Source organism: Bos taurus, chromosome 1, assembly GCF_002263795.3.
Source record: "Bos taurus isolate L1 Dominette 01449 registration number 42190680 breed Hereford chromosome 1, ARS-UCD2.0, whole genome shotgun sequence".
Taxonomy (NCBI): Eukaryota; Metazoa; Chordata; class Mammalia; order Artiodactyla; family Bovidae; genus Bos; species Bos taurus.
In genome coordinates this window covers 71841829-71863659 of record NC_037328.1, presented here as the reverse complement: position 1 = coordinate 71863659, position 21831 = coordinate 71841829, and the positions used below count along the sequence as shown (strand labels likewise).

Here is a 21831-nt window from a genome sequence, read left to right as displayed (position 1 = left end):
AAAAAATGTTGCACGTGGGTGAGCAAAAGCAGAGATGGGCCCAAGGAGCTGGACCACCACCTGCACTCCCTGAGCAACCCCTTTCTCCCTGGAGCTTCTGAGGAGGTCCATTCAGTTATCATCATCTTGACTAAATCCAACACAGCCAGGAAGAGCCATTTCTCAGGAATGACCCTTGGCAGCCACACCACTGTGCCTTCTTGTGAGCCAGGGGGCCCAGGGCGAGGAGAAGTCAGTGCAGAAAGTTTCTTATGCTCCGTTATGATCCAAGGGCTCTGAGTTTTGCTGGTGAAAGTAGGAAAAAACTCCTCATGACAAGGAATCAAAGAATGCACAGAAGGAGTGTAGATAGTAAACTATCCACAAAAAGATGCAGAGCCTGGCTGAAAAAAGAGAAGGAAATGCAAAGAAGCAAACAGGTTTCATGCTCCACCACACAGTTTTTTAACTGGGGTACACCCTAACTATGAATTTTCAACCCATATCAGCCTACCACAAACCCAGGGACAAGTGGCTGTAACAAATAACCCTCATTCACTTCATCCTACTTGGAGTATTTGTTATATACTAAGTCACTTCAGTTGTGTCCGACTCTGTGTGACCCCATAGACGGTAGCCTACCAGGTTCCCCCGTCCCTGGGATTTTCCAGGCAAGAGTACTGGAGTGGGTTGCCATTTCCTTCTCCAATGCATGAAAGTGAAAAGTGAAAGTGAAGTCGCCTAGTCGTGTCCAACTCTTAGCGACCCCATGGACTGCAGCTTACCAGGCTCCTCCATCCATGGGATTTTCCAGGTAAGAGTACTGGAGTGGGGTGCCATTGCCTTCTCCGTATTTGTTATAGCTTCTGCCCAATTCCATTTCTTGGCTTCATCTCACAGATCCTCTCCCTTGATTCATATCCTGTATTCCTGACTGTTTAATTTTCCCAATTTGACATGGAAAAAAATGAATAAAATAACAAAACTCAATGATAGCCCAGTTTTGTGCTAAGAGAAATGACACATTTAAATGAAGCTGAAGGCCCTACAAATTGATTGCATCTTTCTAGAGAGTAATCTGGCAATAGCAAGAGCTGAGCCCTAGCCATGATCCAATCATTCTGGCCAGGAAAGCATATTCCAAATAAACAAACCCAAAGGGATAAAAAATTGTTCCTACAGAAATAACCATATTGTGTTATTAATACTAATGAGTGAGAAATGACACAAATATTCAACCTGAGGCAAACTGGAAAGCAAATTATGATGTACCCATATAATGGACACAGTATTATAATTATAATTGACAAACATGAGGACTCTACTGACTCAAAAAACCTGAATGTGAAATAACATTAGAGAAAAAAACACCCTGAGAGATACATCCTTACAGTGACGGCACAATGTGAAAACCTGACAAGCATCAGAAGGGAATTAACAGAAACACAGACATTTAATACACAACGGAGTTATCCTTTGGAAAAAGTATGTAAGTTCATAAGAAAAGTGTTTCCTAAATAAAGTAGAAAGGTGGGAGGACAAGGCATTCTCCTCTGGTAGGTGTTCCTATGCTGGCTTGGGTAAGATGCTTGGCTCCTTTTTCTTTCAGTTTTGTTTCTGTCCTGTAGATGTTCTCAGCTTAAGGAGAGGATGGGGTAAGAGCTGTCATCTTGGCAGCACCCTCCACCCTCTGCTTCTGCCACCCAACAGTTTGGTCTGTAGAGAATCCTTGGCTTCCTTTCACTTCTCCTAACTCATTTTTCAAAAACCAACCCAAAGCCTGCATCTGCCAGCAGCAACAGTAGCTGAGACAGCACCAGCCTTAAAGTCCAAGGCCAAGGTTCTAGCCCTGGCTTTGCCACCATCTTGCTGGATAGCCTTGGACAAGTCACTTCCAGACTTGGGCAAGTCTGGGCCTCAGTTTCCTCGTCTATAAAATGGCAGTGTTGGGCCAGGTGATTTCTAAAGTCCTTCAAGTCTTTATGTTTCTATGGCTTGATCTTTATTGACTCAGGACTAGGCAACGAGTCTTAAAATGGAATTCCCATCACTCTGAGGCTGACAATCAATTCTGTCGCCTACAGTCAGCTGCCTACATGCCTTGAAGGCTGGGGTAGCACCATGACCTGATCCCTCTTACTATAAGTTGCCGGGGCTCACCAAGGGTTGATGAGGAGAAAAGAAAGCAGCCTGCATGTTTTGGGCCCTTATCATTGGACAATTAATAATTACAGTTCAATGTTTCCTGAGAGGGTTAAGAGCCAGAAAGTTCCAGCAAGAAGCAGATCTCCTTTAGAAGAGTGGGCTAGTCCCACTTGACCTCAAGTTGCCAGAATGAGGCCCTCTGAACAGCTCTGCAGCAGCTTCTAGGATGGCAATGACCAGGCTCCTGTGTCAAAACAACTCCCCACATTGAGACTTCCCAGAGAACCAAGCAAGCAGAACAGAAGTAGAGTCACAGAAGCTTCACCCAACTGGAGGAAGAGCATTTGAAGCAAGTCAGAATTCTTTCAGATGCACTGTGATCAAGAAGAAAAAGATTGGAGAGAGAAAAATGGAAACTGTTCAAGGAGAAGTAGTTGGCTGTGGTATGCAGAAGGGGCCCTTAGGGCCACTTCAGCCTCTAATGAGTGCATTTCCTTGGCACTGTGAGAAATGCATGGTGGCAGAAGGACAAAGGGATGGGAAGTGGGGAGAGCTTTTGTCTGCTTTTGGCAGAGAGAATGAAAAGCCTCTTGGCTGTTCAGTGGCCACACTGCAGTAAAAGAGTAGGTGAAGCTCTTCTCTCTAAGATTAAGGGCACTGGGAGGGCACGGAAGGCCCTGCCTGCAGCGAAGATCTTAGAGAAACAATGAACATAGCAGCCTTTATGGGGAACTGTATGAATTAGTTTGCACTGAGTAACAAATCATCCCCAGCCTCAGCTTAAATCATCCCCAAACCTTGTGGCTTAAAGCAACAGTGACTTACTGAGATGACAGCTCTGCAGGCTGGCCGGGTCCTTCTTCTGCTCTGGGCCAGCTTGGCTGGGCTCCCCTGGGCCACATGTCTGCCATCAGTCGGCGAATCAGCTGGCAGTTGAATGTCTGAGGATGGCCTCACTCACAGGTCCGGGGGCCAGCACGCTGTTAGCAAGAGTTATGAGGCGACCAGGCTGCGTGTCTCACATCATCTGACCGTCTAGCTTGGGTTTGTTTATGAGGCAGTGAATCTTCAGAAGCGGCACGGGAGGAAGCAGCAAAGCCCCTTGAGGCCTGGACTGAAAGCTGTACATTATCAGTTCCAATGCACTCTATAGATCAAAGGCCAGCCAGAGTGACCAACTGTCCTGGTGTGCCCAGCACTGAAAGGTTTCCCAGGACGCAGGACTTTCAGAGCAAAAACTGGGAGCATTCTGAACAAGCTGGGATGGTTAGTCCTTCTAATGGCCAGCCCAGTTCCCCATTCTTGGCTTTCTTTCTAGTGCCAAGAATGGGGAACTTGACATTTCTCCAAAGAAGATATAAGATGGCCAATAAACACATGAAAAGGTGTGTAACATCACTAATCATTAGGAAAATGCAAATCAATGAGATGCCATTTCACACCCATAAGGATAGCTATTATCCAAAAAAATAGAAAATAGCAAGTGTTGGACAGGATGTGGAAAAATTGGAACATTTGTGTATTGCTGATGGGAATGTAAAATGGTACAGCCACTATGAGAAACAGAATGGTGAATGCTCAAAAAAAAATTAAACACAAAATTACCATATGATCCAGCAATTCCAATTTTGGGTATATACCCAAAAGAATTGAAAGCAGGGACTTCTACAGAGATTTGTACACCTATGTACATAGCAGCTTTATTCACAATAGCCAAATGGTGTCTGTCTAATAGATAATGCAAGTGTGAATGGATGAACAATATGTGACATATGAATACAATGGAATTATTTTTCAGCCTTTAAAAAGCAAGTAAATCCTGTCACTTGCTACAACATGGATGAACCTTGAAGACATTATGCTAATTGAAATAAGCTAGTCAAAAAGAAAAATACTGTGTGAGTCCACATATATGAACTTCCTCAGTTCAGTTCAGTCGCTCAGTTGTATCCTACTCTTTGCAACCCCATGAATCGCAGCATGCCAGGTCTCCCTGTCCATCACCAACTCCCAGAGTTTACCCAAACTCATGTCCATCGAGTCGGTGATGCCATCCAGCCATCTCATCCTCTGTCGCCCCCTTCTCCTCCTGCCCCCCAATCCCTCCCAGCATCAGAGTCTTTTTCAATGAATCAACTCTTCACATCAGGTGGCCAAAGTACTGGAGTTTCAGCTTCAGCATCAGTCCTTCCAATGAACACCCAGGACTGATCTCCTTTAGGATGGACTGGTTGGATCTCCTTGCAGTCCAAGGGATTCTCAAGAGTCTTCTCCAACACCACAGTTCAAAAGTATCAATTCTTTGGCGCTCAGCTTTCTTCACAGTCCAACTCTCACATCCATACATGACCACTGGAAAAGCCATAGCCCTGACTAGACGGACCTTTGTCGGCAAAGTAATGTCTCTGCTTTTGAATATGCTATCTAGGTTGGTCATAACTTTCCTTCCCAGGAGTAAGCGTCTTTTAATTTCGTGGCTGCAATCACCATCTGCAGTGATTTTAGAGCCCCAAATCAATAGAAACAAAAAGTAGAATACTGGTTGTCAGGAGCTAGAGAGAGGAGGGAATTGGGAGTTAGTGTTTTAAAGGGTGTAGTGTTTCAGTTGAAGATGAGAAAGTTCTGGAGATGGATGGTGGTAAAGATTGCACAACAATGTGAATGTACTTCATTGCCACAGAATTGTATATTTTAAAATGGTTGAAACAGTAAGTTTTATGTTTATATGTATCTTACCACAATAAAAAAAAAAGAGTAGGGAAATTGCCTCCCTTATTAAGGACAGGAGCTATAAACTATTGTGGCCATTAATTTATGGCCACAAATAGCTATACATTATTTTTGCCATCTGCTGCACGGGAGAATGGGAATTTAATTGAATAAGGCCAAGCGGTTACAGTAGAACATAGTTTTTGAGAAAGTGTGCTGGGAGACAATGAGCAAGACCCAAATGTGACTATTTTGGTACACTAGAGAGTGAAGGGGAGGAGGCAATGGCACCCCACTCCAGTACTCTTGCCTGGAAAATCCCATGGATGGAGGAGCCTGGTGTGCTGCAGTTCATGGGGTCGCTAGGAGTCAGACACGACTGAGCGACTTCACTTTCACTTTTCACTTTCATGCATTGGAGAAGGAAATGACAACTCACTCCAGTGTTCTTGCCTGGAGAATCCCAGGGACAGGGGAGCCTGGTGGGCTGCCGTCTATGGGGTCGCACAGAGTCGGACACGGCTGAAGTGACTTAGCAGTAGCAGCAGCAGCAGAGAGTGAAGAGGAACTAAAGAGTTGCTTGACAAAGGTGAAAGAGGAGAGTGAAAAAGTTGGCTCAAAACTCAACATTCAAAAAGCTAAAATCCTGGCATCTGGTCCCATCACTTTATGGCAAGTAGAAGGGGAAAAAGTGGAAGCAGTGACAGATTTTATTTTCTTGGGCTTCAGAATCACTGTGGATGGGGACTGCAGCAATGAAATTAAAAAGACGCTTGCTCCTTGGAAGGAAAGGTATGACCGACCTAGACAATGTATTAAAAAGCAGACATCACTTTGATGACAAAGGTCCATATAGTCAAGGCTATGGTTTTTCCAGTAGTCATGTATGGATGTGAGAGTTGGACCATAAAGAAGGCCAAGCACCAAAGAATTGATTCTTTTGAATTGTGATGCTGGAGAAGACTCTTGAGAGTCCTTTGGACAGCATGGATCAAACCAGTCAATGCTAAAGGAAATCAACCTTGAATATTCATTGGAAGGACTGATGCTGAAGCTGAAGTTCCAATACTTTGGCCACCTGAAGTGAAGAGCTGACTCATTGGAAAAGACCCTGATGCTGGGAAAGATTGAAGGCAGGAGGAGAACAGAGGTGTGAGCAGAGGATAATATGGTTAGATAGCATCACTGATTCAATGGACATGAATTTGAGCAAACTCTGAGAGATAGTGGAGTCCAGGAGAGCCTGGTGTGCTGCAGTCCATGGGGTCGCAAAGAGTCAAACATGACTTGGTGACTGAACAAGAAGAAAACCTTTGGGAGCCAGTTGTAGCTTAGGGAAAAAGAGAGACTTGAAAGAAGGTACATATTGATGAGTGAATGAGGTGATGAGCAGTGTGGCAAGACTTTGGAACTGGCTGGAAAAGTAAAAATAAAACTAAGTCAGAGCCCTAAAGAAATCACTGACGCGTAAGAACGGCTCCAAGGCGTCCCCCTGGCTGTGCCAGAGCACGCAGTCAGTAAACACCTGAGTCACCCAAGGTGTTGGGTGCTCTGCCTCCCCTCCTAGGCCCTCTCTGCTTGTGGAGTCTGTGTTTGTGGAAAACCTGGATTGTGCCTGTTTCTTTAGTCCAGTGTCATAAGGAGCAGACAGCAGGGAGGGGTGAGGAAGGCCGTGAGTGTGTGTGGGTGGCCAGGAGGAGTGGTGGCAGATAGGAGCTGAAGAAAGCTATTAATATGAAGCAGATGACCAGCAGAACAAACAATTCCTAGGACGAGGTGACAGGGAGGGATTTGGAGAGCATCTTGTCCACTCTTCCCATCAGAGGATGTGAGTCCAGAAAGTTTCGGGCACTTGTTCAGGATCAGTCACTGGGGGAAGCAGGAAGTGGCAGAGCTGGTACCTAGGACAGTGTTCTCATTCCTAAGCTGGAGCTCTGTCTTCTACAACCAACGTTGTCCAGCTTCCCCACAGAACCTTCTCCACACGGTCAGTGAGAGTGAGCATGGCAAAACAGCGCGCCTCCTCTCCCCCGGGTTTGCTCCAAGCCTCGGGGACTCAGTGCTCTTGGCACACGGGACTGTGTCTACTTGCTCCCTCAACCCTGGGAAGTCTGGTACAGAAGGTGTGGTGTCATCAGCTACTTAATTAAGGGGTTCTACTGTATTTGCCAGTCATTTTCCCTACTCAGGCCTGTGGGAAGAAGTTATTTTTAGGTATTATGGGAAGTACAGTACAGACCAATCCTTTTTTCTCAATTCAGTGACTAAAATTTAGCCTGCTCGGGGTTTGTGGCTTAACACTTAAAGGTCAACAGTCAGGGAACAGTCTCAGGAGGACAAAGTACTGGGGAGCGGGTAGAGTCAGGCTGAACCCTCTCTTTCATCGTGTGGAGAGGAGAACTTCTGGGAAGAACCCCAACTGAGAAGCAGCTGGTGAATGGATTTATTGATCCTTGTCTCTTCCAGCTGGGATGGCTTCAATAACTGGGCAAAGCTAGTAACAAGCATACAGTTGTCTGCACTGTCCAGGGCTCAGTGTGCTGCTCTAGGAATCCTATGATGAGAATCCACACATTGGTATGGGCCTGCTAAGGACAAGTTATTAGGGGACCTTTCAAGAGGAGGCAGGTCCAATGCCTGCCCTTGGGGAACTCACAGTCTTGTCCAACATGATTCACTACCACATTCTCATTCCAACCAATGGAAAGGGAAATGGAGCCATGGGGGTGGGAGGGAGCATCCTTCTTTTTAAAGGTTGAGGGATTGCTCAAGCTTTGTACTCCCATCCCGCTGACCAGGGGAATAAGGCAAGGACTGAAATCAAAGGCACGTGGAAAAGGTAGGGGCTCAGGAGGCACAAAGTGCCTGTGTCTGACACCTACATAGCCGAGGCTAGAACCAGAGAGCAAACAGAATCTAAAAACTCCAGCTTGGCCCTAACCACACTTTCCCCTATGTTGCCTGTCAGGACAGATGCCAGAGAAAGGATCCAAAGCTACCTTGAGAGGTCAGGTTAGGCCAAGTGGGGAGGGACAAGCCAAAAGCTGGCAGGGAGTCAAAGAGGCAGCGAGAGGGCAGAAGCAGAATAGGAAGCCAAGAGTTAAGTGGAGTGGGACACTACGGTGCTCAGTCACTCAGTCATGCCTGACTCTTTGCGACCCCCTGGACTGTAACCCACCAGGCTACTCTGTCCACAGGATTTCCAGGCAAGAATACTGGAGTGAGTAGCCATCTCCTTCTCCAGGGGATCCTCCCGACCCAGGGATTGAATCCACGTCTCTTGCATTTCCTGCATTGGCAGGTGAACTCTCTACCACTGAGCCATCTGGGAAGCATTAGTTAGGAGTCAGGTTTAGCAGCATGGGACAGAGACCCAGAGTAACTATGGTTACTCTGGGTGTAACCCAGAGTAACAGAAGTGTAGACAGAAGTGTATTTCTCAAGTAGAGTCTGAGCTAGTAGAATGGTTCTGCTCAGGGAATCATCAGAGGTACAGGCTTCTTTTCTTGCTCCATCAATCATCTCTCATTTGTTGTCCTCATTTGCATGGTCCAATATGACTCATCACCACATTCACATTCCAACTAAGGGAAAGGGTGATGGAGCCATGGTGTGTGTGTTGGGCGGGAGTGGAGAGAATCCTTCTCTTTAAAGGTTGAGAGATTGCTCAACCTTTGGACTCCCATCCCATTGACCAGAACTTGATCACAGGGCAATGACTAGCTACAAAGAAGAATGAGGATTGTTGTCTTTATTCTGGGTGACCATGTGCCCTGCTAAACTGTCTACTGCTGTGGAAGCGGGGAAGAGTGGGTATTGGGGGATGACAAGCAGTCTTTGCCACAGGCAAAGACAGAAATAAGACAAGACAGGGCCCATCCAAGGTCAGTCTGGCACAGTCTATCAAGCACAGCAGCTCTTCTGTGATCCCTGCCAGGACTGTGTCCTCCTGGACACTGAGAAGAGAAAAGTACAGAGCAGAGTGAGATTACCATCCTTGAAGGAACTAAGGAAGTCTTCATGTAAGTGTGCATTTCAGTGGCGACCCATCTATCTAACAATAGATGGAGAGGAAGGACACTTGAAGAAGACGTGCCAGTTGTGTGAGGAAAGTGGCAGAGATGGGATCCAAGATAGCAGGAGCCGCTGAAGGTGTCTGAACAGGGGGAGAGACGGGGACTTGCTTCTCCTGGCTTCTCAGTGGCCACTGCAACAAGGTTCGATGCCAAGACAGGTGAAGGAAGAGAATGCAGGATAAACTGATGCTTTGGGGCACTGGGCTCTAGACTGCTTTTGTATCTCCCCAGAAGAATTGGACCTCACTGAATTTACATAAGCAGGTGCTCTGTCCCACCTTGCACTAAAGACCCTGGAGGCCTTGCCTTCTCGTTTTGTTAGGGACGTGATGGCTCTGCCCTCTAATGCCCCACAGAGGCGTCCTCCCTGTCTCCCTGAGCTGCAGACACAGATGCTTGACACTGAGCCTTCACTCGATGTTCTGGTTCCCAGTTGGTGTCTCTATGGGGATGGGGAATGAGGATGGCTGGCTTCACTCCTCATGCGTAACAGAGCCGGAAGATTTGTGAAACCCAGGAGGTTCTGCTAGGCTGTTCTGCAGTAAATACTTGTTATAAAAATAAACCTATCTTGCTATCCAACAATAATGAGCAATACCCCAGATTGCCAACGCTGGAAGTACTCAGACATCTCTGGGCACACTGCTGCAGCAAGCAGACCAACCTGCGGCAGCATGTCAAGTGCACATATCCTCTTCCTCCCAGTCACCCACATCCCACCCAAGACTCAGACCTGCTTCAAGTTGTCAACTAAAAAGCAGCCAGGTATAGAGAAACGTAAAGTTCTACTTTTGAGTCAAAACCAAATTGCCAATGTTGGTGATAGGGAGTATGACTATAGCTGGTGTAACAGAAAAATTAAGGGGTTATTGTGGACTCTACATTTAATCTGAGCCAATGGCATGCAGTTAGCATAGGGATGCTCATGTAGTCTTTAACTGCTTTGGAGCCAATGGGATATCCAGAACAAAGGAGGCTGTTAATCTTGTTTCAGATCAGAGTAACATATGAGGTACAATCTGAGAAAAGGTTCCAGAGTGGTATGAGAACTCAAAACATGGAGGTAAGTTAAGAGAACAGAAACCCTGCAGCCTAGAGGAGGCTCAGGTGAACATAATGACCAGCTTCACATCCCTGGAGGGTTGTCATGGGGATAAGAAAGCAGCTTCTTCTGTGTGAGCTCCAAGGGGAAGATATAGCCTGGCCTGTTAGTTTCAGAATAGCTCTTGAATTGTCTGAAAATGGAATGCTCTTCTCCATGAAATAGTGAATTCTCCATTGCTACAGTTTGAGAGGCTGACTGGGTAAAGGCAGGACTAGGGGACCTCTTGAGTTTCTTCCATATTTGAGGTCTTATGATTCTGTGTGCTTTATTTTTAATTACAATTTTTAGTTGGACATAAGTGTAGATGTATATGCTGTTATAGGGCTTCCTAGGAGGCACTAGTTGTAAAGAATCTGCCTACCAATGCAGGAGACATAGGAGATGCCAGTTCAATCCTGGGTCAGGAAGATCGCCTGAGGAGGGCATGGTAACCCACTCCAGTATTCTTGCCTGGAGGATCCCATGGACAGAGGAGCCTACCCTCGGACTACAGCCCAGGGTCTCAGAGTCAGACATGATTGGAGTGACTGAGCATGCATACATACATGCTGTTGTAAGATACAAGACATAGAGATCTGGTGTGCCAGTTACTCAGTTTCCCTCGATGGTAAGATTTACAAGACTCTAATAAAATCTCACAATCAGAATATTTACCACTCCAACAAAGTCTGTCCTTCCTGTGTCTCAGAAGTCCCTGCTCTTGAGGAGCTACCAGTCTAAAGGAGAATAAGACACATACAGAATCAAAAATAGTGCAAGTTTGAGTATAAGACTGAGTGGGACCAACCAAATGCCATGGATCGCCGAAAACAAAGAGATCACATCTGCCTAGGGACACCAGGAAAGGTTTTCCCGGGTGATGGCATGGAATCAGGCCTTGAAGGAAGAATAGGAACTTGACAGATAGAGTTGGGAGAAGCATTGGTGATATAGTGGTTAGCATAGCTAACTATTGGAGAAGGCGATGGCACCCCACTCCAGTACTCTTGCCTGGAAAATCCCATGGATGGAGGAGCCTGGTAGGCTGCAGTCCATGGGGTCGCTAAGAGTCGGACACGACTGAGAGACTTCACTTTCACTTTTTCACTTTCCTGCATTGGAGAAGGAAATGGCAACCCACTCCAGTGTTCTTGCCTGGAGAATCCCAGGGACGGGGGAGCCTGGTAGGCTGCTGTCTCTGGGGTCACACAGAGTCAGACACGACTGAAGCGACTTAGCACATAGCTAACTATAGCCTTCCAGACAGAGGTAGGCATTCTTAGTTAAGGACTTGTGACCATCCAGGCTCATTAAGAAGTAGAAGATAAGTCTCCTTGTGAATGACTTCCTCTTGTTACAGATCTACTACATAATCTGAAATTGCCAAGGATATGAACGTAGGTGCTCAAAGAACCATTGACAGCCTCTGGGTTGGCTTCATCCATTTCCTACTTTCTCCCTAGGGCCTCATGTGTTACAGGGGATTAGGATCTGTTGAATACATTCCTGAGTGAAGGTATGAATGAATACATCTCTGCCCCTGTTGCCCCAGTTCTGCTTTTCTTCCTTCATAGAAGAAGAGCATGCAATAGCATGGAACGCAATGGCATTGGTTTGAGTAATCACCTAAAACCCATGTGGTTTTCTAGTGTTGTAGGCAGGAAAGCATGAGATGCTGATTAAGGCTGAGGTCACAGGCACCCCACAAACCCTCCCGGAAGCCAATTAATTTTTTTTCTCTTCTGTGGCTACAGGCTCTGCACCACATCCGAGGTGTTTCACTGTTCAAAGAAATCTCATAATCCACAACTGGTTATCTTTTCCTTAAACATTTTGATAATCAAGACTGCAGAGCAAGTTTCTGGACCTAGTTACCTTTGCCCTTGCTTTACCTTCCTCACCTCTGGGTTTGTGGTGTGAGAAAGGAATGTGTTTCCTAGAAGCAAAGAACAGCAGAGCTTAGGTGGTTGGGGAAGGGGGGACTTCGAAATTTAGAAATCGTCTGACATTATCCCTTATTTTAAGACTAGAAAGTGGTGGTCAGGAGAGGGCACGTCCTGTCCAGTGTCATCTCGTGAGCCACTGGCCTCACAGAGCGCCGGCCTCTTGGCTTCTCTTGTGATGTTCACTTCAAGGCAACCAGCTATTTCCTTCTCCGACAAAGCCAGCCCCTCTCGAGCCTCCTACCCGTGGCCGTGTGCCAAGAGTTTCTAATGCTTATGACAACACGGCACAGGAATTAGGTGTACTTGGTTTTCCTTATGTACAGAAGCATAAAAAAGATCAAAGCACTTACAGTTTGATGATGTTCCCAAATGCGAGTTCAAATTGCTGAATTAAACAGCCAGTAATTTTTTAGAGGACTTTCCGGAGTAATTACTCAAGATGGAATTAAACTATATTTGCCTTTGGCTCCTTCTCATCCCCTCCCACTGCCTGGAAGGAGGAGGAATGGGGAACCGACAAAGAAAATCTTAAGACGGTATTGCCAATTACACATTTTTACCTGCCTCATATTCTTTTGCTTTGCACATTAATTAAATCAAGCCCAGGTGTCTTGCAGATGGCTTAGCTGCTGGCGATCGGAAGAGATTAATAGATCCTAGCAAATAGGTAAGGGAAAAGCTCTCGAGTTTTATGGGTCATTGATGCTGCTTCTCTCAGCAGAAATCAAGACTGAGAAGGAAAGACGTGGCATAGTTAATTAGGAAGCCTCAGTGGCTCCTCACGTGTTAACCATCTCCAGAGTCCTGAAAGCAGGCAGATCCCCTCTGCTGGCAGATCTGGCCGAGCCCACAGATCTGAAGGAAGTCAGACGTCAAACTCTCATTCTAAAGGAAACTGGTTCAGGATTGAAGGTTTGTGATCTGGGACCAGAGACTGCTGTAAGGGCCCTGGGTGGCAATTAGGAGTCAGCCGTATGATGGGGGAGTCAGTCTCTGGCTTCCTTATTCTGCCTCTGCTGATTTTGACATCTCTCCCCTAACTGTCAAAACAGAAAAAGAAGATAACTGAACTGGGTTTTAAACTGTGCTCAAACATGGGTCAAAACACAGCTCTGCTCCTAAAGCCCAGGGCCCTTGTCCCTACCCACTGTAAGAACAGCTTCGGGTTAAAACACAGAATGACACCCATCCCCCCTGTACGGAGGCTCAGGGTGCCCAACTCCATCGTCCAGGCCAGGTCATGTTTCCTTCTGGATCACCCGGGATCTGGGCTGAGGCCAGGATGAGGCAGGGAGGTGGGGGGGCAGGGCAGAGGGAAACAAAGGTCACTTATTACTGACAAAGAAGGCATTTGTCCCAGCGTGTAAAGCCCGGGGTTTCACACAGTGCTGGGCCATTCACTAGAGCCCTGAGCTCACACTAACCAACTAATTAGTTCCAAATGCTCCTCAGAAGTCTGCCTTCCACGGTGCCGATTTCTGATTCATTGCCACGGGGACGGATTTCTGGGTGAGACAAATGATGAGCAACCAGGAGCCAGGCAGGTTCCCTGGAACTCTCCCACACACTGTTGGAGGCAGGCACACCCACTTTGTCTCAGAACATGAACATACTTTGGTTTGTGCAACTTGAATCCCTTTCTGAAGAATCCTGGGTCTTGTCCACCCTCCCCCATAGTGAGTTAAACCAAAATGTCCTGGCTTCAGAGGCCTGGTGGAAATGACTAAGCTGTATCTTGCAGCCAGTGGTCATGTCGGGTCATTCTCATCCCAGAAACTGCCAAAGCCTTTAGGTAATGATTTAGTCTGTCCATTCTTTGGTTTTCTGCCCACTGTCTTCCCCAGCCCATTCCCCAGAGGTCTCTTGGCCCCATGACATTTTCATCTGCAATTTTCCTGTGCCTTCTGAAGGGAAGAGACTTAGGGCCTGGATAACCTCTTTAAATTGGACCAGGGAAGGAGCTTACCTGGACAGGAGGTGGAGCAGGTCTAGGTGAGGTAGGGTAGCACCTGGGAAACACATGGAAGGAGGTACTCTCAGGCGCCTACCCTGCACTTACATGGCCTTGACAATGAGCATCTCTTTAAATTGTTCATTCTTGGTGCTTCACTTGCCTCACCCTACTCCTAACCTAGGTGTGGAGGTTATTTCTAACCCTGAAGGAAACAGTTCACTTCCCTGGTCACAAACCCAGGATGCTTTTGTTTTTATTAGAGTATAGTTGATTTACAATGTAAATCAAACTGATTTAGTTTCAGGTGTATAGCACAGTGATTCAGTTTCATATATATATACACACACATACATGCATGTATATATACACATATACACTTGCACACATATATGCACATACACATACACACACATATATGGTCTTACCTGGTGGCTCAGTGATAAAGAATCCTCCTGCCAATGCAAAAGAGGCAGGTTCAATTCCTGGGTTGGGAAGATCCCCTGGAGAAGAAAATAGCAACCCACTCCAGTATTTTTGGTTGGGAAATCCCATGGACAGAGGACCCTGGCAGGCTACAGTCCTTGGGGCTGTAAAGAGTCAGACATGACTTAGTGACTAAACAGTAACAACACACACCCATATATACATATATATATATATTCTTTTAAAGATTCTTTTCCCTTATAGATTATTACAAAACACTGAGTATTGAGTATAGTTTCCCGTGCTATATAGTAGATCCTTGTTGTTTATCTGTTTTACATCTAGTAGTATGTATATGGATGTGAGAGTTGGACTGTGAAAAGCTGAGCTCCGAAGAATTGATGCTTTTGAACTGTGGTGTTGGAGAAGACTCTTGAGAGTCCCTTGAACTGCAAGGAGATCCAACCAGTCCATTCTAGAGCAGATCAGCCCTGGGTGTTCTTTGGAAGGACTGATGCTGAAGCTGAAACTCCAGTACTTTGGCCACCTCATGCGAAGAGTTGATTCATTGGAAAAGACTCTGATGCTGGGAGGGACTAGGGGCAGGAGGAGAAGGGGACGACAGAGGATGAGATGGCTGGATGGCATCACTGACTCGATAGACATGAGTTTGAGTGAACTCCGGGAGTTGGTGATGGACAGGGAGGCCTGGCGTGCTGCGATTCATGGGGTCTCAAAGAGTCAGACACGACTGAGCCACTGAACTGAACTGAACTGAGTATATATATGTTAATTCCAAACTCCTAATTGATCCCTCCCTGACACTTCCCCCTTTAGTAACCATAGTTTGTTTTCTATGCTATGAGCCTATTTCTGTTTCATAAATAATTTTATTTCTATCTTCCCCTCCCCGCTCCCAGATGCCACATGTAAGCAATATCATATATTTGTCTTTGTCTGACTTACTTCACTTAATATAATAATCTCTACATCCATCCATGTTGCTCCAAATGGCACTGTTTCATTCTTTTTATGATACATATCATGTGTATGTGTGTGTATACATACTACAGCTTATTTATCCATTCATCTATTGATGGACATTTAGTTTGCTTCCATGTCTTGGCTGTTGTAAATAGTGATGCTATGAACACTGAGCTGGGTGCATGTTTTCAAATTAGTTTCTTCTGGAGATATGCCCAGTAGTGAGACTGCTTGATCATAGAGTAACTCTATTTTTAGTTTTTTAAGATACCTCTATAGTCGGACACGACTGAAGTGACTTAGCAGCATACTGTTCTCCACAGTGGCCACACCAATCTACACCAACAGTATAGGAGGGTTCCCTTTTATCCATACCCTCTTCAGAATTCATTATTTGTAGACTTTTTGATCATGGCCCTTCTGACCACAGTGAGGTGATATCTCATTGTAGTTTTGATTTGCTTTTCTCTAATAATTAGCAATGCTGAACATTTTTTCACGTGTCTGTTGGCCATTTGTATGTCTTCTTTGGAGAAATGTCTATTTAGATCTTCTACCTATTGTTTGATTGGGTTGCTTTTGTTTTTCAATATTGAGCTGTATGTATTGTTTGTATATTTTGGAAATTAATGCCTTGTCAGTCTCATTATTTGCAAATATTTTCTCCCATTCTGTAGGTTGTCTTTTCATTTTGTTTATGGTTTCCTTTGCTGTGCAAAAGCTTTCCAGGCTGCTTTTAAAACAAAAAACACTAATGCTTCACCACAAACTAAATTAAATCAGAACTTTTGGGTGTGGACCCTGGACTCACTCATCGGAGTTGAGCCTGTTGAGCAGCCACGATTCAGAGTCGCTGATCCGAGGGCTGTCATGTGCCACAGGTAAGGGATGGATATCTGCTGATATCTGCTTCAGTTTGGCCAGGGCTCAGTTGTCTCTGTGACACTTGACTCCTTCAGGACTTTGGATCCTACCAGGCCTTGCTGGACTTCCAGGCAGACTTACAAAGGCAGTCTGATCTTGGCTACAGTGCCAAGCACTCCTACTCTGCAGTCAAACTTTCAGCAAAGTTTCTATCAGCCTCTAGGAGCCACAGAGATTCCCATGCTGTGCTCATCTCCTTTAATGTGGCCACAGATACCCGATGTTGGTACGGGGAATGTGTATGGTTGTCCCTGCAGGCTGCAAAGAAGACAAAGTGTTCTCCTCAACTTAGCAAACATGTGTCCCCCAAGACTGGAACCTGGGGTAAGGAGATGGAGACACAAAGCTATCTGAACCCCTCTGTCACCCTTTTCCTAAGATCTGTTAGAAATAGAAGAATGGGCTGCCTCCCCATTTTTCCTCTTCCCTCCTTGGAGGGATAGATCAAATTCCATGACCAGATCCTCCAGGCCTTTAGAAAATTCTCTTCCTAGCACTTGACTTTCAAGCCTATTATCATTCTTGGGAATCTGGAAAATCTGATTTGACAGAGAATCCTAAACTAAGGCAGAGACTGCCCTTCCCTGAGGCATCGACACTCCCTGCTTTAGGGACTGGGAGGCTCCAGAGCAATAAGATGTACAGGTTATAGAAACACTTCTAAAAATATTTCAAAACAACATTATCTTTACATTTGTGTGCCAAGATTCAGCATTTCACTTAGTCTTGGGAGTCATGGGTTTCCTATGTGGTGCAGTGGCAAAGAATCTGCCTGCCAAAGCAGAAGATGCAAGAAATTGGATCTCTTGTGAGTTTGATCCCTAGGTTGGAAAGATCCCTTTGAGAAGGGAATGGCTACCCACTCCAGTATCCTTGCCTGGAGAATCCCATGGACAGAGGAGCTTGGTGGGCTACAGTCCATAGGGTCACAAAGAGTGGACACGACTGAACGACTGAGCACGCACATCGGAAGGCATGGGCCTCTTTCTGGATCTCCTGTCAGCATTGTTGGAACATCTGAAGAGGTGAGGGGCATTTTCCTTTCCATCTTATATTTTCACAATGAGAGAAGAAAATTAAGTGAATACTAGGGCCTCGATGGGGTGGGGTAGAGGGGCCAGAAGGAAAGAAACAAAAGCTCTGAAGTGGGTCTTGAATTTCAGTTAATGTCCTTATCAGGATCCTTAAACCTCTGAGTAGGACTAATATATTTTATCGAGAAGCTTAAAGTCTTTGACTCAGCTATGAAAACTGAAAAATGCATAACCCACCTCTACCTAACCCTGGGTGTATGTTTACCCAACTTTCCCCCACTTCCACCCCGCCCCCACATTCTGTCTCCCTGTCAGTGCCTCTGTAAACACTCCTGTCACGGGCTAGCTAGCGCAGGCTCTTGCCTCTCTTTCCAAACACCTCACCCTCCCTCTCACTGCTCTCTCCCACCCCAGCCTGCTCCCCTGCCCTCATGTGCGTGGCCAGGCAGGGCTACATGCCAGCCCACAGGCCCCATTTCTGTAGTTGCACAAACACCACTAAGCCCTCTAGGCTTCTAGGAGCTGGGCCTGCCCTCTGCAGGAGATTAAGAGCCCACGGTGAGTCAGCAGCACAGCTGGGCCCAAAGCCCCAGACTCCTGGCTGAGCCTCTGTCAGCGGACATTCCCTGTAGCCTCCTACTTCCTCCCCATGGACACCCTTCTCATTCGCCTCAAGCCCTAGGTAGACGTCTGTCCCCATTTGGCCGAGTCCCAGCATGTCTCCTTCCCTACCCTGCCCCAGCCCTGGAGCTGTGCTGCCAAACGCTCTTGGCCTGGATGGTTGGCCACGTCTATAAGGCAGAGAAGCCCATGTCTTAGTGGTGACAGTGGCATTCTGGATGACAGGGGGTGTGAGGTGTGCATACGTCCTCTCCGTGGCTGTGACCCTATGGATTCTAGTAGGGAAGCTGAACAGCTGCCACAATTCACCCACAGGCCTTCGGTGCCCACATGCTCTGTGAACACAGCTACTGTACACTACTGTGCTGAGTCACCACCAGGAATCTGGGGAGACAATATTGGCCTATTTTTAAAAGATCTGCTCATGTACTCAGGCTGTCACAAAAGACTGGATAATTATTGCCAAAAATAGGTGTTGGTTCAGGGTCTCCAGGGCTGTTGCAGGCAGGTCCTTTGACAAGGGGCTCTGACACCACACGTGTAGCATGGTTGTCACCGTGGGAGAGGCTGGATTTCCGTGAGCACAGCACCTCCAGCCGCCACATGGGGAATATCATGGACTCTTGATACCCTTTGCTTCTTGAAGGAACGAATAGGAGCTGCAGGAGAGGCCCCAGGACCAACTTTGAAGAACAGAGATTTCATCTTTGTGCTGACTTCTCTCTGAGTCACTTAATGTCATTTCCATTCATGGGAAGAGAGAAATCTGGTACAAGCAACTAACCAGTTTGAATTTCTAACTTCTTGGGAATCCAGGAACTTTTAGGCCTCTGTAAACAAGTCTCCAAAGCTCTCCCTCTTCTGTTGGGGTTGGGGGTGGGGGAAGCCCTCTTCACAATCTTCTCATCATTCAGTGAGCCCTATGGACTGAGTCTCAGAATAACATGCTCCCTAGAGATCATCTTCTCCAATTTGCTTACTAAAGAGTAAATCAAGTTTCAGAGTAGGGACTGGATTTGTTCGGGTCATAGAGATGAAAACCAGTGGCCAGCCCTAGAGTTAGCCCTGTGGTGGGGACGATGGATAAGACACAGCCTCTGTCCTCAAGGATCCAAGATTCTCAAGGGGAAGCAGTCATTAGTGCAGAGAGCAATAATACATGGTAGTCTGTAATTAGATCCAGAAAAAGTTGACATGAAATATCTTGGGTGAGCAATGATGCAAAATCACTCCTGCATAAGGAATCAGGGATGATATCATAAGGATCAGTATTAGAGTTGACCTTCCAGAGGTGGGCTGGATTTGGACACTTGGGAATAGAAGAAGGGGGACAGGGGTATGCAGATGAAGGAAATAGCTTGGGATGAGACCTGGAGATGGGATGCCCAAGGAATATATAGGCCAGTTTGGCTGTTGTATCAGATACTGAAACCAAACAATGAGGGTGGGGAGGGGAGTAGATCAGGGGAAGGTCAGATGATAGAAAGTCTGGAATGCCAGAGTACAGGATTTGAACTTTATTACCATTGTTAACATCTCAAAGTACCAGGTGGCAACATGCCAAGCATTTTACAAAGCAATATTACTCATGTAGTGCAGAGTCTGCACTTTCTAGGAGCTTGGAATTCAAGACAGAGAATGAAATTATGGACAGATATTTAAGGCATAGATTATACATATACATAAATCAAAAATTATTTAACACATAAGTCTTTAAGTGCAAGTCAAAGAGTAAGTACATTTAATGAACACATGAAAGAAGAAGGCATCTGGAGACGTGTTATGAAAAGTCTCCCTCTGTCTGCGGTCTCCCCTGTGCTCTACGGCTCTGAAAAAGGACTGGAAGAGTCAGCATCAGTCTTAATATTAGACTTCAGCTTCATGTGGCTTTGTCTTCCAGATGGCTGATTTCTGACATGGAACTATTCCTTGCGTTTCCCACTTGTCCTCACTGATTGATCTAGTACTCTTCTACATCCAGTCCTGAGCTCATAACACACAGGAGACGCAGCTTAAAGGAGGAGAGGATAGGGATCAGGGTACGGTGGTGCATGTTAACCACAGCACAAGAGAGAACTCTTCCCTTGTCAAATCAAAAGACTGTGGGTTATGTGTCCTCCTGGAGCAGGGAGTGCCATTTGCTAACCCACACAAAGGTGTTTTATGGGCTTGTGGCTCTGAGGGGGATGTGGCCAAACAGCTTCTCTAGCTAATAATCCTCTCCAGCCTTACCTCACATCGCGGGACCTGAAAACACTTCCAGCCCAATGCTGTGGGCCAGGTGCCAGCATGGAGGTGACTTTCAGCCTCCCAGTTCACTGCACTGAACTCCTGGCTCATCTGCTTCCTGATGAGGCTGGAGATCTGAGAAAGGGCAGAAGGAAATCTTTGCTTAAACTTACTACTACTTCTACTAAGTCGCTTACGTCGTCTCCGACTCTGTGCGACCCCACAGACGGCAGGCCCACCAGGCTCCCCCGTCCCTGGGATTCTCCAGGCAAGAACACTGGAGTGGGTTGCCATTTCCTTCTCCAATGCATGAAAGTGAAAGTGAAGTCGCTCAGTCGTATCTGACTCTTCTCGATCCCATGGACTGCAGCCTACCAGGCTCCTCCGTCTATGGGATTTTCCAGGCAAGAGTACTGGAGTGGGGTGCCATTGCCTTCTCCAAGCTTAAACTTAGCAAAGACCAAAAAGTATCCATATACATGCTCTAAACACCTTCTGAATCAAACCCTGTCCTCAAACTGTTAAACAGACCCCTGACTATCCTGGTGTACTTGGCAAATACAGCACTTGACACTTCATACGCTGTAAGAGTTGGACGCTCCTCAGAGTCCCTAGTCAGCAGAAATCACTTCCCACTCCCTATTCCCCATACACACACCCTCCCTAACAGAGGCCACCCAGCCTTTCTCTGAGCATTTGAAATGACTTAGAGCTCTCCAGCCCCAGATGGCCCCTCTCACTGTGAGTGAGCTCTGGCTGTGTTAACTGTCTCCTCTTTTTGTTCTGCTGCAATTTGACCCCTGTAACTTCCACCGTTAGTTCTGGTTCTCTCTCTCAAATCTATATATGCCATATAGATTTGTAGGTAGGAAGAAAAGAAAAAAATGACATCCCTCCGTAAAACAAACAAAAAATTCCCTTTTATCCCTTTACTCACATGTTCCTGCACCAGGAAACCAAACCTCCTACAAAGCAGCCCTCAATACTTCCAGCCAAACCTTTGTCCCTTGTCCCTGTAATGTACCATTCTTTGTCCTGTTCCTGTTCTTGGTTCCTGACTCCTGGGCTGGTTTCCTGGTTATCAGCTGGCAAGAGTCACTTGGACCTCACCCAGCTTAAGCATCAGTTCCTGGCTTCTCCCCCACCACGTCGATTCTGCTTTTCCTGGTAGCTTACGGTACATAGCTTACCTAGATCAGCACCAAGGCCTCCATGAACAGTTGCACAGGTTGCACACTGCTCTGTTGCACATCACCCTCTGGACCCTATCTAAAGGCTACTAGCCTCATATGGCTAATGAGCACTTGAAATGAGGCTAGTACAACTAGGCTAGTAATTTTATTTAAATTTAACTAAATTAAAAAAATTTTTAATTTAAATATAAATATAAATAGCCACACATGGCCAGTAGTAATGTTTTGAATAGCATATATCTATTCCAACCTCAATTCACACATGAGGAAACCAACAAAGTGACTTTCTCAGCAAAATTACTTTCTCTAAAGTGTGAACCAATTTTCTTATAACTTTCATTTTCATGTAATTTTTTGTATAATTGAACCCAGATGTGCTTAATAGAAATCCTGACATGGTTAGAATAAGGCCTGACTAATGAGAAAGATCTTTTGAAGAATGGAGGATCTTGCTAAACTTTCACATTGGTTTTTAACGTTAGGGTCAACTGGATTACTTTTTAGTAACTTGAATGCTCATCGCTACTAGT

At 46.0% G+C, this 21831-nt stretch overlaps 1 long non-coding RNA gene across 1 annotated transcript; it reads right to left on the bottom strand.

Moving 5' to 3' along the window:
• Positions 1-19392: 19392 nt before the first annotated feature.
• On the bottom strand, positions 19393-21328 carry LOC101904360 (uncharacterized). Its single transcript, XR_233297.5, has 3 exons — positions 21046-21328; positions 20112-20243; positions 19393-19890 (listed from the first exon to the last, which is right to left on the bottom strand). It is a non-coding gene; the product is annotated as an uncharacterized lncRNA (long non-coding RNA).
• Between the last annotated feature and the right edge of the window lie 503 nt (positions 21329-21831).